The sequence below is a fragment of the Ursus americanus genome, chromosome 15, assembly GCF_024610735.1.
Source record: "Ursus americanus isolate L20-20 chromosome 15, mUrsAme1.1.p, whole genome shotgun sequence".
NCBI lineage: Eukaryota > Metazoa > Chordata > Mammalia > Carnivora > Ursidae > Ursus > Ursus americanus.
Window position 1 is genome coordinate 9047087 of NC_142141.1, and position 16265 is coordinate 9063351.

A 16265-nucleotide genomic window follows, 5' to 3' on the forward strand; every position below is an offset into this window, starting at 1 on the left:
TAGGCAATACAAATAAATAAAGTGCATCAGAATTGGAAATAAAAAACTAAAATTGTCTCTATTTGCAGATGACATGATTTTATACATAGAAAATCACTATGACTCCAAAAAAACCCAGCTTCATCTAATAGAAAATTCAGTAAAGTTACAGGATTACAAAACTAACATGGAAAACAACAGCATTTTTTAAAGATTTATAGAGAGAGAGAAAGAGAGAGAGCACACACATGAGTGGAGGAAGGGACAGAGGGAGAGGATCTCAAGCAGACTCCCCATTGAGTGTGGAGCCAAAGGCTGGGCTCGATTTCACGACCCAAGAGATCATGACCTGAGCCAAAACCAAGAGCTGACACTCAACCAGTGTTGCGATAGCATTTCTATACACTAACAATGAATTACATGAAAAGGAAAAAGAAAATTATCCCATTTACAAGAACATCAACAATAAAATACTTTCGTATAAACTTAACCAAAGACGTGAAAGATCTCTACTCTGAGAACTACAAGACATTGATGACAAATCAAAGATGATATAAGTAAATGGAAAGAATTCTTTGTGCTCATGAATTTGGAAGAAAATTGTTAAAATTTCCTAAGCTCACCTCATGTTCCACAGATACAAATGGATAACACTGATCAGTGTAAATGACCGGAAGAATGGGAGAACAAACTCCACAGCTAAATGCAGAGAAGAGGCCACACTGAAGAGGGTAGGAAAGGTGGGGACACATTAGAGTGCTAAATGGACTCTCTCAAGTCTGTCCACTGGAGGGAGGGAGCAATGGGCACAGAGAAAGGAAAGAAACCCTCAGTGCACAGAAATTAGTTGCTTTTCTACGCAATAACAATGAGGCAGAAGAAAGAGAAATCTAGGAATCAATCCCATTTACAATGGCACCAAAAACCATAAGATACCTAGGAATAAACCTAACCAAAGAGGCAAAGGATCTGTACTCTGAAAACTATAGAACACTCATGAAAGGAATTGAGAAAGACACAAAGAAATGGAAAAAAGTTCCATGCTCATGGATTGGAAGAACAAATATTGTTAAAAATGACTATCCTACCCAGAGCAATCTACACATTCAGTGCAATCTTTATCAAAATACCGTCAACTTTTTTTCCACAGAGCTGGGAAAAAAAAAAAAAAATCCTAAAATTTTTATGGAACCAGAAAAGACCCCAAATAGCCAAAGCAATCTTGAAAAAGAAAACCAAAGCTGGAGGCATCACAATTCTGGACTTCAAGCTGTATTACAAAGCTGTAATCATCAAGAAGGTATGGTACTGGCACAAAAACAGACACACAGATCAATGGAACAGAATAAAGAACCCAGAAATGGGCCCTCAACACTATGGTCAAGTAATCTTTGACAATGCAGGAAAGAATATCCAATGGAAAAAAAGACAGTCTCTTCAAAAATGGTGTTGGGATAATTGGACAGCCATGTGCAGAAGAATGAAAATGGACTGGGGCGCCTGGGTGGCTCAGTTGTTAAGCGTCTGCCTTCGGCTCAGGGTGTGATCCCAGAGTTCTGGGATCGAGCCCCACGTCAGGCTCTTCCGCTGGGAGCCTGCTTCTTTCTCTCCCACTCCCCCTGCTTGTGTTCCCACTCTCGCTGGCTGTCTCTCTCTGTTAAATAAATAAATAAAATCTTTAAAAAAAAAAAAAAAAGAAGAATGAAAATGGACTGCTTTCTTACACAAAACTAGATTCAAAATGGATGAACGATCTAAACATGAGACAGGAATCCATTTGCTTTGGCCGCAGCAACTTCTTGCTAGACACATCTGCAAAGGCAAGAGAAACAAAAGCAAAAATGAACTATTGCGACTCATCAAGATAAAAAGCTTTTGCACAGCAAAGGAAACAGTCAACAAAGCTAAAAGGCAACCTACAGAATGGGAGAAGATATTTGCAAATGTCTTATCAAATAAAGGGCTAGTATCCAGAATCTATAAAGCACTTATCAAACTCAACACCCCCCCAAAAAAAAAATAATCCAGTCAAGAAATAGGCAGAAGACACAAACAGACAATTCTCCAAAGACAACCAAAGAATGGCCGACATATGAAAAAATGCTCAACATCACTTGACATTAGGGAAACACAAACCAAAAATCACAATGAGATGCCACCTCACACCAGTCAGAATGGTAACCACAGATGTTGGCGAGCATGCAGAGAAAGTGGAACCCTCCTACACTGTTGGTAGGAATGCAAGCTGGTGCAACCACTCTGGAAAACAGTATGGAAGTTCCTCAAAAAGTTGAAAATAAAGCTACCCTATGACCCAGCAATTGCACTACTGGGTATTTACCCAAAGGATACAAACACAGTGATGCAAAAGGGCACCTGCACCCCAATGTTTATAGCAGCAATATCGACAATAGCCAAACTATGGAAAGAGCCAAGATGTCCATCAACAGATGGGTGGATAAAGATGTGATGTGTGTATATATGTATTATGTATGTGTACACACACACACATAGTGTGTATATATACATGCACACACACACACAGAGGAATATTATACTCAGTCATTAAAAAGAATGAAATCTTGCCATTTGCAATGATGTGGATGGAACCAGAGGTTATTATGCTAAGCAAAATAAGTCAATCAGAGAAAGAAAAATACCTTAAGATTTCACTCAGATGTAGAGTTTAAGAAACAAAACAGAGGAACATAAGGAAAAGTAAGAAAATCAGAGAACGAGGCAAACCGTAAGAGACTCTTAACTATAGGGAACAAGCAAGCTGAGGGTTGCTAGAGGGGAGGTGGGTGGAGAGATGGGGTAACTGGGTGATGGGCATTAAGGAAGCCACTGGAAATAATAAGCACTGGGTGTTATATGTAACTGATGAATCCCTGAATTCTACCTCTGAAAATAATAATAAACTATGTTCATTACATTGAATTTAAATAAAATATTTAAATTTGAATTTAAATTTAAACACGTCTTTAAAAAATAAAAGAAACAGACCCTCATACAAGGAAGCCTGCATGGGGAAGTCAAATCTGCATAGCATTTGGCTTTGAAAACCAGAGAATTGTTTGAGTTCTTACAACATGCAGGACTTAAAGCCTGGAACTTAAAAAATCAGCAGGCTCCGATCTGGGAGAGCAAAGAGGGCATCCTCTTTACTTTAAGGGTGAGTCTCCACCCTTAAAGAGAAAGCGTTAAAAACAGCCTAGAGAGTCAGCATCGAAGCAGCAGTTTGAAAAATGCCTGGGGCATACAGGAAGGAGACTTATTTACTCATCTCAGAGTGCATTTGTTCAGAAAGGCAGGGCAGGGATCACTGAGGGACTTCTCCAGGAACAACAACAACAACAAAAAAAAAACCTGGCAGGTGCCATTTTCCTCCCCAACCCCCAAGCATAAACGCACAGCCACCTGCAGTAACCAGGTGCCAGCATTCACTACCTAACTTGCTTGCACTGCACCCCACACCTCCAGCTGGGCCTGCCTTAGTCCCGGCACTTCAAATCCCCTACCTCAGAAGACTGGAGCAAACCCTGCAAAGAGTGTCTCCCTATTGTACATTTTGCAGGCCCTCAGTCCTGGCAGCGGCTGGTTACCTTCTGTGGAGGACGCACACGCCTTCTTAAACTGAGCTTGCCACCATCAAGAGCAAGAGACACAGCTGACTTTCTTAACACACAGAGAAAGACACCGAGTTAGACAAAATGAGACAGAGGAGTAGGTCATAAATGAAAGAACAAGACAAAAAGAAAGAGACCTAGGTGAAATGGAGATAAATAATATTTCAGAGAATTTACAGTAATGGTCATAAAGATACTCCTTAATTTTGCGAGAGAGTAGAGGACATCAGTGAGACACTTAACAGATAATCAGAGATGAATGCAATAATTGAAATTAAAAATACATGATAAAATAAATAGCATCAGACAGAGGAAGAACAACAAAAAATCAGTTACCTAGAAGACAGTAATGGAAAGTAATCAAGCTGAGGTGAGAAGAAAAAAGATTATGCAAAATGAGAAAGATTTAGGGAACTCAGTGACTCCAACAAGCATAACAACATTCATATTATAGGGATCCCAGAAAGAGGGAGAAAAGGGGGGGCAGAAAAATTATCTGAAGAAATAATAGCTGAAAACCTCCCAAACTGGGAAAGTAAACAAATTCAGATCCAAGAGGCAAAAAGCTACCCCAACAAAAATCAACCCAAGGTCTACACCAAGACATATCGTAATTAAGATGGCAAAAAGTAGTGACAGAATTTTAAAAGCAGCAAGAGAAAAGAGGACAGTTACATACAAGGGAAACCCCATAAGCCTATCAGATCTTTCAGCAGAAACTGCAGGCCACAAGGGAGCGGCATATATTCAAAGCGTTGGGGTGGGGGGTGGGGAATCTGTAGCCAAGAATACTCTATCCAGCAAGGTTATCATTAAAATAGAAGGGAAGATAAAGACTTTTTCAGATTAACAGAAGTTAAGGAGTTCATTACCACTACACCAGCCCTACCCTATAAGAAATATTAAAGGGAACTCTGAGTAGAATGGAAAGACCATAAGTAAGAAAGGTAGAAAGCACAAAAGCAGTAAAATAAGTATATCTGCAAAAATCAGTCAAGGGATTCACAAAATAAAAGGGTGCAAAATATGACACCACATACCTAAAATGTGGGGGAGAGTAAAGAATGGGTTCAAACTTCAGCAACTATCAACTTAATATACACTGCTATATGGAGAAGATGTTACATACAAACCTATTGTTTTTTTTCAAGATTATTTATTTATTTATTTATTTGACAGAGATAGCCAGCCAGAGAGAGAGGGAACACAAGCAGGGGGAGTGGGAGAGGAAGAAGCAGGCTCCCAGAGGAGGAGCCCGATGTGGGACTCGATCCCAGAACGCCGGGATCACGCCCTGAGCTGAAGGCAGACGCCTAACGACTGCACTACCCAGGTGCCCCCAAACCTCTTGTTAACCACAAATGAAAAACCAGTAATGGATAAGCAAAAAAAAAAAAAAAAAGAGAGAGAGCAAGAGAAAGGAATCAAAGCATAACATTAAAGAAAACCAATTTATAGTGAGAAAACCAATTTATGGTGAGAAAAGGAAGCAAAGGAAGAAAAAAGAAAAACTACAAAAACAACCACAAAACAAGTAACAAAATGGCAATAAGTACATACCAATCAATAATTACTTTGAGTGTAAATGGACTAAATACTCCAATCAGAAGACAAAGGGTGACAGAAGGGATAAAAAAAAAAAAGACCCGTCCAAATGCTGCCTACAAGAGACTCATTTCAGACATAAAAGACCTGTGTAGACTGAAAGTAAGGGGATGGAGAAACATTTACAATGCAAATGGATGTGAAAAGAAAGCCAGGGTAGCAACAATTTATCACACAAAATAGACTTTAAAACAAAAAAACGTAACATGAGACAAAGGACACTATAAAGGGGACAAGCCAGCAAGAAACAATAATTGTAAATATTTACGGACCGAATGTGGGAGCATCCAGATACATAAAACATAATAACACAAAAGTATTTGATAGTAATTGTAGGGGACTTTCACACCCAGCTGACATCAATGGACAAATCAACTAAACAGAAATCAACAAGGAAGCCATAGCTTTCAATGACCCATTGGACCCAGTGGGTTTAATAGATAATAGTCATAACATTTCACACTAAAACAACAGAATACACATTCTTTAAGTTCACATAAACCCTCTCCAGAACAGATCACATATTAGGCCACAAACAGGTCTCGACAAATTTTAAAAAAATAAAAATCATACAATGCATCTTTTCTGAACACACAATACAGTAAAACTAGAGATAAATCACAGGGAAAAAAATCTGGAAAGAGCACAAATACATGGAGGTTAAACAACATGCTACTAAACAATGAATGAGTTAACCAGGAAATAAAGGAAATCAAAAAAATAGAGAGAGACAAATGAAAATAAAAACCCAATGGTCCAAAACCTTTTGAATGTAGCAAAAGTGGTTCTAAGAGGGAAGTTTAAGCAATACAGGCCTACCTCAAGAAGAAAAATTTCAAATAAACAACCTAACATTATACCTAAAGGAGCTAGAAAAAGAGCAAATAAGTCCCGAAACCAGGGACTCCTGGGTGGCTCAGTCAGTTAAGTGTCTGCCTTCAGCTTAGGTTATGATCCCAGGGATCGAGTCCCACATCTGTCTCCTTGCTCAGTGGGGAGCCTGCTTCTCCCTCTGCCTGCTCTGCCTGCTGCTCCCCCTGCTTGTGTGCACGCTCTCTGACAAATAAGAGCTTAAATAAATGAATAAATTCCAAAACCAGCAGAAGGATAATAATAAACATTAGAGCAGCGGTGCCCGGGTGGCTCAGCCGTTAAGCGTCTGCCTTCAGCTCAGGTCATGATCCCAGGGTCCTGGGATCAAGCCCTGCATCGGGCTCCCTGCTTGACAGGAAGCCTGCTTCTCCCTCTCATACTCCCCTTGCTTGTGTTCCCTCTCTCCCTGTCTATCTGTCAAATAAGTAAATAAAATCTTAAAAAACATTAGAGCAGAAATAGAGGATACAGAAACTAAATGAAAACAAAACACAGATCAATGAAACCAGGACCTGGCTCTGTGCAAAGGTCAACAAAACTGATAGACCTCTACCCAGATTCATCAAAATAAGACCCAAATAAAATCACTAATGCAGGAGAAAGAACAGCTGACATCACAGAAATACAAAGGATTACAAGAGAATGCTATAAAAAATTATATGCCAATGAACTGGACAACCTAGAAGAAATGGATAAATTCCTAGAAACACATAACGTACCAAAACCGAGAAATAGAAAATTTTAACAGACTAATAGCCAGCAAAGAAATTGAGTCAGTAATAAGAAAAAACAAAACAAAACCAAAACTCCCCCCCCACCAAAAAAAAAAAAGTCTAGGACCAGATGGTTTCACATGTGACTTCTACCAAACATTTAAAGCAAGAGTTAATACCTATTCTCAAACTTTCTAAGAAAATAGAAAAGGAAAACTTCCAAATTCATTCTGTGAGGCTAGCATTACCCTGATACCAAAACCAGATAAAGATACCACAAAATAAATAAACAAACAAACAAACAAACAAATGGTGGGGAAGGGGAGAAAGAGAGGGGAGGGAACTACAGGCTAATATATCTGATAAACAGCGATGCAAAAATCCTCAACAAAATATTAGCAAACGGACTCCTACATTAAAAAAAAAAATCATTCACCACAATCAAGTGGGATTTATTCCCAGGATGCAAAGGTGGTTCAATATTCAATCAACAGGATACATCGTACCAATAAAAGGATAAAAGCCATATGACCATTTCAATAGATGCAGATAAAGCATTTGATGAAGTACAAAATCCATTCATGAGAAAAATCCTCGAAGTGGGTTTAGAGGGAACATACCTCAACATAATAAAGGCCATACATGAAAAACCCACAGATAACAGCATACTCAATGGGGAAAACTGAGGGCTTTTCCCCTCAGGTCAGAAATAAGACAAGGATGTTCACTCTCATCACTTTTACTCAACACAGTACTCAAAGTCCAAGCCACAGACATAGTACAACAAAAAGAAATAAAAAGCCATCCAAATCAGTAAGAAGTAAAATGTTCACTCTGCAGATGACATGAGACTATATATAGAAAACCTGAAAGACTCCACCAAAAAAACTGCTAGAAAGGATTAGTGAATTCAGTAAAGTCACAGGATTTAAAAAAAAAAAAAATCAATGTACAGAAATCTGTTGCATTTCTTCTATACACAAAAATGAAAAATTTTTTTTAAAAATCCCATTTACAGGGGTGCCTGGGTGGCACAGCGGTTAAGCGTCTGCCTTCAGCTCAGGGCGTGATCCCGGCGTTCTGGGATCGAACCCCACATCAGGCTCCTCCGCTATGAGCCTGCTTCTTCCTCTCCCACTCCCTCTGCTTGTGTTCCCTCTCTCGCTGGCTGTCTCTATCTCTGTTGAATAAATAAATAAAATCTTTTAAATAAATAAATAAATAAATAAATAAATAAATAAATAAAAATCCCATTTACAATTGTATCAAAAACAATACAATACCTAGGAATAAACTTAACTAAAGAAGTGAAAAACCTGTACTGTGAAAACTATAAAACACCAGTGAAAGAAATTGAAGATGACATTCCATGCTCATGGATTGGAAGAATACTGCTAAAATGTCTATACTACCCCCAAACAATCTACACATTTAATATAATCCCTATAAATACCACCAGTACTTTTCACAGAACTAGAACAAATCCTAAAATTTGTATGGAACCACAACAGACCCTAAATAGCCAAAGCAATCTTGAAAAAGAAAAACAAAGCTGGAGGCATCGCAATTCCAGATTTCAAGTTACATTACATAGATGTAGTTTCAAAACAGTATGGTACTGGCACCAAAATAGACATAAATCAATGGAACAGAAGAGAAAGACCAGAAATAACCCCACGATTGTATGGTCAATGAATCTTTGACAAAGCAGGAAAGAATATCCAATGGGAAAGTCTCTACAACAAATGATGTCGGGAAAACTGAACAGCTATATGCAAGAAAATGAAAGTGAACCACTTCCTTACACCATAGACAAAAACTCAAAACGGATTAGAGACCCAATATGAGACCTGAAACCATAAAAATCGTAGAAGAGAGCAAAGGCAGTGATTTCCCCAACATGAGCCATAGCAACATCTCTCTAGCTAGGTCTCCTGAGGCAAGGAAACAAATGCAAAAATAAAATATTAAGACTATATCAAAATAAAAGACTTTTGCACAGAAAAGGAAACAATCAACAAAACCAAAAGACGACCTATTGAATGAGGGGAGATAATTGGTAATGACATGCCCGATAAAGGGTTAGTATCCAAAATATATAAAGAACTTATAAAACTCAACACCCAAAAAAACAAAAAATGGGCAGAAGACATGAACAGACATTTCTCCAAAGACATACAGATGGCCAACAGACACATGAAAAGATGCTCAACACCACTCATCGTCAGGAAAATGCTAATCAAAACCACAATGAGATACCACCTTACACCTGTCAGAATGGCTAAAAATCAAAAACAGAAAAAACAAGTGTTGACGAGGAGGTATAGAAAAAGGATCTTTGTACACTGTTGGTGGGAATGCAAACTGGCGTGGCCATTGTGGAAAGGGGTACAGATGCTCCTCAAAAAATCAGAAATAGAATTCCTATGAGCCAGTCATTGCACTACTGGATATTTACCCAAAGAATTTGAAAACACTAATTTGAAGGGATATATGCACCCCTATATTTACTGCAGCATTACTTACAATAGCCAAAATATGGAAGCAGCCCACATGTCCACAGACAGATGAATGAATAAAGATGTGGTATACATATGCAATGGAGTATTATTCACCCATAAAAAAGAATGAAATCCTGCCATTTGCAACATGGATGGATCTAGAGAGTATAATGCTAAACAAATTATGCCGGTCAGAGAAAGACAAATACCATGATTTCACTCACATGTGGAATTTAAGAACCAAAGGGGAAAGACAAAAAACAACAACAATAATAAAAATAAATCCAGACTTTAAACTATAGAGAACAGATGATTACTGTTCTGATTGGGGGAGGGGTTGGGGGAGGGGAGGGGAATTAAGAGTACACTTATCACAATGAACACTGAATATATGAAATTGCTGAGTCACTATATTGTACACTTGAAACTAACATTGTATATTAACTATAATTTAAAATTTTTAAGTTTTCTTAAACTATTGATCTGCTCTTAATAAGACATTGTAAATATTGCTATCTTTGAAATTAACTGCCTACAAAACAAGGATTCTGTGTTTTGCCAGAATAATTACCTATGTTTATCAGATCTTTGATTTACCTTTAAAAAAAAAATGTCAATAGTCTACAAAGCTAAATTTGCTTACAGCTATTTGACCTGATGTATTTGTCTTTGATATCTTTAATTATCACTTTAAGTGAATAAACACTGTTTAATACTGAAAACAAAAGCCAAACTCACAGAAAAAGATTATATTTCTGTTTACCAGGGGCAGGAGGTGGGGGGAGGGGGATTGGACACAGACTATTAAAAGGTGCAAACTCCATTCTAAGATAAATCAGTATTAGGGATGTAATGTACAACATGATAATTATAGTTAACACTGCTGTTTGGTATTTACAAGAGAGAAAAACCCTAAGGGTTCTCATAACAAGGAAAAAAATTTCATTTTTTTTCATTTTTATCAGATAATGGATGTGAACTAAGCTTTCTGTGATGATCATTTCATATGTATTATGAAGTATTACATATTAAGTCAAATCATTGTACTATACACCATAAAGTTACATGATGCTATATACCAATCATATCTCAATTTAAAAAAAAAAAAAAAAAAAGGAGGGCCACCTGGGTGGCTCAGTCATCATCCCAGGGTCCTGGGATCAAGCCCCAGGTTGGGCTCCCTGCTCAGCAAAGAGCGCGCTTCTCCCTCTGCCTGCGGCTCCCCTTGCTTGTGCTCTCTCTGACAAACAAAAATCTTAAAAGGGGCGCCTGGGTGGCTAAGTCGTTAAGCGTCTGCCTTTGGCTCAGGGCGTGATCCCGGCGTTATGGGATTGAGCCCCACATCAGACTCCTCTGCTGGGAGACCGCATTCCTCTCCCACTCCCCCTGCTTGTGTTCCCTCTCTCGCTGGCTATCTCTCTCTCTGTCAAATAAATAAACAAAATCTTTAAAAAAATCTTAAAAAAAAGGAAAAAAACAAGATCATCATAATCAAGTGGGACTTATTCCAAAGATGCATGAATGGTTCAACTTTATCAACTGATGTGACCTCCCACATTAACTAAGTGAAGGATAAAAATCGTATCATCTCAATAGAGGCAGAAAAAGCATTTGACAACATTTAACATCCATTTATGATAAAAATTCCCAATAAAGTGGGTACAAAGGTAACATACTTCAACGTAATAACGGTCACAGTTATATCTACAACTAACATCCTACTCAATGCTGAAAAGCTGAAAGTTTTTCCTCCAAGATCAGGAACAAAACAAAGATGCTCACTGTCACTTTTATTTCAGCTTAGTATCGGAAATCTTAGCTAGATCGATTAGGCAACAACAACAAAAAAAGGCCTCCAAATTGAAAGAAGTAAAACTGTCACTATTTGCAGATGACATATTATATGTAAAAAGCCCTAAAGACTACACACACACACACACACACACACACACACACACAAAATTAGATCAATGAATTCAGTAAAGTTGCAGGATACAAAATGAACATATAAAAATTTTGTTTGTATACACTGAAAATGAACTATCAGAAAAAGAAATTAAGAAGATAATCTTGTTTACAATTCCATCAGAAAGAATACCTAGGAATAAATTTAACTAAGGAAGTGAAAGACCTGTACCCTGCAAACTGTAAGACCCTTATTAAAGAAACTGAAGACCCAAATGACTGGAAAGATATTCCCACTTATGAATTGGACTATTATTTAAAGACATTTATTTATGTATTTATTTGTTTTTTTATTTATTTTGAGGGAGAGCATGTGCACAAGCAAACAAGCTGGAGGAGGGGCAGAGGGAAAGGGAGAAAGAATTCCAAGCAGACTTCATGCCAAGCTCGGAACCTGACCTGGGGCTCGATCTCATGACCCTGAGATCACAACCTGACAGGAAATCAAGAATCTGACACTTAACCGAATGAGCCACCCAGGCGACCTGGAAGGATATTCATAAAAGAATATTCTTAAAATGTCCAAGCTGCCCAAAGCAATCTACACATTCAATGCACTCTCTATCCAAATTCCAATGGCATTTTTCACAGAAATAGAACAATCCTGAAATTTGCATAAGCCACAAAAGACGCCAAGTAACCAAAGCAATCTTAAAAAGAATAAAGTTGGGTGCATCATACTTACTGATTTCAAACTATATTATATAAAGTTATAGTAATCAGAACTATGGCATTGGCATAAAAACAAACCAATGGAAAAGAATTGAGAACCCAGAAATAAATGCATGCATACACAGTCAATTTTAGGGAAAGGAGCTAAAAGTATACAATGGGAAAACTATAATCTCTTTTAAAAAATGGTGTTGAGAAAACTGGACAGCCACATGCAAAAGAATGAAACTAGTTTGCTATCCTGTACCATACACAAAAAGTATCTAAAATGGATTAAAGACTTAAATATAAGAGCTGAAACCATAAAACTAAAAGGAAACAGGTGATAAGTGCCTTGATGTTGGTCTTGACCATCGTATTTTGGATTTGACACCAAAATCAATGGCAACCAAAGAAAAAACAAAAATAACAAAAAAACAGTGAGACTACATCAAATTAAAATACTTCTGCACAGCAAAGGAAATCGTGATCAAAGTGAAAAGGCAACCTAATGAGAGAAAATATTTGCAAATCGTATATATAAGGGGTTATTATCCAAAATACATAAAGAGCTCATATGACTTAGTAGTAATAAAACGATAGATTAAAAAAATGGGCAGAGAATCTGAATAAACATTTTTCCAAAGACAACATACAGGTGGCCAACAGGCTCATAAAAAGATGCTCAACATCACTAATCATCAAGGAAGTGCAAATTAAAACCACAAGGTATCACCTCACACCAGTCAGGATGGCTATAAAACAAAAAGGCGAGAAATAACAAGTGTTGGTAAAGATGGCGGGGACCCTTGTGCACCACTGGTGGGAATGTAAATTGGTGCAACCACTATGGAAAACACAATGGAGGTTCCTAAAAAGTTAAAATGTAACTATCCCATGACCCAGCAATTCTGCTTCTGGGTATGTATCAAAAGGAAATGAGAACACTATATCAAAGAGATATATGCACTACCCCATGTTCACTGCAGCTTTACATATAATAGCTGAGACATGGAAATAATCTAAGTATCCATGGATGGATGGATGGATAAATATGTGAAAGAGAGGTGATCATTACTGTATTTATAATTTTAATAACTAATTACATATAACAGTCCACTGTGTATATTTATGTATATATAGTGTATATATATATGTGTACACACACATAATGGAATATTATTTAGCCATAAAAAAGAAGGCAACCTCACCATTTGCAACAATATAGATACACCTTGTGGCCATTATGCTAACTAAAAATAAGACAGAAAAGACAAATAGCAGGATCATACATGTAGAATCTAAAGAAAAAAACTGAACTCGAGAACAGACTGGTGGTTCAGAGCAAGGATTCGCAGCTACTCTGTCACCAACATCCCTCCCCCAATGTAGGGAGAGATACATTTTTAGGCTGCAGAGGTGGGGGGTGGGTGAAAAGGGAGAAGGTGGTCAAAAGTTACAGATTTCATTATAAAATAAGTCCTGGGAATGTAATGCGCAACATGGTAACTACAGGACTGCATTGTAGATCTGAATTTGAAAATAATACTATACGGGATATGTGAAAGTTGCTTAATCTTAAAAATTCTCATTACAAGAAAAACTGTGTTAACCATGTATGGTTATGGGTGTTAACTAGACTTATGGTGATCATTTCACAATATATATACAAATACCAATTCACTATATTATACATCTGAAACTTATGTAATGTTTTATATCAATTATCTCAATAAATACATATCTGATACAATATGGATAAGATAAGCTAAGACTAGGAATTCACAAGGTAGATTCCAGCTCACCAAGTATCTGTAAATATATGGCAGAGGACAACATTTAGCAGCTAAAAAAGAACATGGATCATTAACAGATATAATTTATATTTTAAAATGTTTCTTTTGTTTTAAATTTTATTTGACAGAGAGAGAACGTGCTCGAGAGCACAAGCAGGGGGGACCAGCAGAGAGAGACACAGGCAGACACAGAGGCAGAGAGAGAGACACAGGCAGAGAGAGAGAGACACAGGCAGAGAGAGAGAGACACAGGCAGAGAGAGAGACAGAGAGAAGCAGGCTCCCTGCTGAGCAAGAAGCCTAACTCGGGGCTCCAACCCAAGGGTCCTGGGATCATGACCTGAAGGCAGACGCTTAACCGAGCCACCCAGGCGCCCCTAACATCAAGTTTCTTATTAACATTTTTTAATATCTGTAAGTTTCATCATTGGACTCAAGATGCTATTTTCATGTGGTATTAAAAACTAAATTTAAAAATGCAGCCTAGGGGCACCTGGGTGGCTTAGTCTGTTGGGTGTCCAACTCTTGATTTCAGCTCAGATCTTGGCCGCAGGGTTGTGGGTTCAAGCCACACAATGGGCTCCATAGCGGATGTGGAACCTACTTTGAAAAAAATAAAATAAAAATGGATCTGTCCCTAACGGAAGTGGAGGTGGGGGTGACAGAATAGTTGCTAACCCCTGCTCTGAGTCCTAGAATAAAATGTAATAAGCTGAGGAGGGACTCTCAGGCTGACCACTTCTCCAGTGACCTTGTTTTGAAAATGACTTCATCTTCCATCTCCTCTTACTGGAGGCTAACAGGACGTCAGAGCAGTGTTTGGGGAAGTAGAAGACTGCCTAGTGACCAGAGAGAGGGTGGATTCAGAGAATGAGGGGACAAAACCGACACTCATGACGCACACTCTCTTTCTCGCACATCCTCTTATGTAAGACCAAAGCAAGCTGCCTTTAGGTTCTGTTCTCCCCATTTCACCACTGAGCGAGAAAGACTTGAATCCCATAGCTCGGAAATGGGAGAGGGATGATTTGAACCAGGTTTGACTGAGAACAATGCCCGTGTCCTTTCCACTATTACACCATACTTTGCACAAGCCCTTGGTAAATGTCTCTTGTTGGATGCCTTCCCACAAACAGGGGGTCTTGTGCAAGATACCAGAGTCCATGGGATTAAGGAAAGCTGCCGAGCTAATTAGTTGAAAACTGAAACCAGACCTTGTGTAAGCGTTGGAGTCAAGCCAATGCAACTATTAGGGGGAAATAATGGGAACGGCTTTTATAAAGTGGCGGCTGTGGGCCACAGGTTTTACACATTTATCCCCAGTCCTCACAAAAATTCTGCATGGTTGGGATTGTTATCTCCATATGATAGCCGAAGAAGCTGAATCTTGGAGAAGTGAGGTCATTACCCAGGGGTTCCACAGCTCATAAACTGCAGAGCTGGGATTCAAACCTAGGCCTGCTACGCTTTTTCACTCCACCATGTTATATCCCACCTCTGGCCTCAAGAACAATGATCTCTATTTACCAGGGGGCGGGGGCAGGGGGGCAGGAAGTGTTTCTACAGACAGGAGGAGGCCACGAGTCCACGGAAGCCCAGACCTGAGTCTCACTAGCAGGCCTCAGCCATGGTAATCCAGATGCAGCTGATGAGGCCGGCCCTCGCCCCAAACAGCCTTCAGCTGACGCCTGGGCGTCATCTTCCGTGTACGTGCTCGTGGATCAGAACTTTTCAGCAGACGGGGCCCACTGCACTAGAGAAAAGCACACAAACTGGAGACCGAGGACTGCCCCTGACTTGCTAGGTCACTTCAGTAAACAAGCCATGTCTCTGAGCATCTTCAACAAAGAGGATGGGTTGGTAAAATCTACCTGAAGCCCAGAAAAGTTGCCTGGTGAAAAGATTCTGCATTAACCCAATTTGCAATGGAGCAGCTGGGGGTGGGGGGTGGAGGCAATGTTATCCCACACACACACCACAACTTCTCGGACACCAGCTGGGTGTCTTACAATTTAACTCAGTTTTGCCACTACCCTGAGACAACGTCAGATTCCACGAGTTAAGGGTTCAGTCCTGCAAGACTGCACACCCCAACTAATTTCAGAAGCTACTCTTAAGTCCAGGTTGTTAGCAACAGGCTACAGACTGCAGGTTCTAACGACCGCCTGCTCGGCTAGAGTGGCCCACAGAACTCAGAAATACCTTTTACTTACTAGATTACCGGTTCACTATGAAAGAATGTAACTCAGGAACAACCAGAGGAAGAGACGTTGAAGGCAAGACGTGGAGAAAGGACACCGAGCTCCCATGCTCCCTCCGAGTGCACCGCTCTCTCCAAATCTCCCTGTGTTCATCAACCCACAAGCTCTCCAAACCCAGGCCTTTTGGGGTGTTTATAGTGGCCTCATTACACAGGTGTGACTGATTAAGTCATTGGCTGCTGGTGATTGAACTCAATCTCCAGCCCCTCTCCCCTCCCTGGAGGGTCGGGTGATAGGTCTGAAAGTTCCAACCTTCTAATCACTTGGTTGGCTCCACTGGCAACTAGCCCCCA

The 16265-nt window shown here is 39.2% G+C and overlaps 1 long non-coding RNA gene across 1 annotated transcript in view; it reads right to left on the reverse strand.

The window, feature by feature from the left end:
- The window catches only part of LOC148108843 (uncharacterized), a 75137-nt gene that overhangs the window by 18492 nt on the left and 40380 nt on the right, over positions 1 to 16265 (reverse strand). The gene's annotated exons all lie outside the window — the stretch shown is intronic.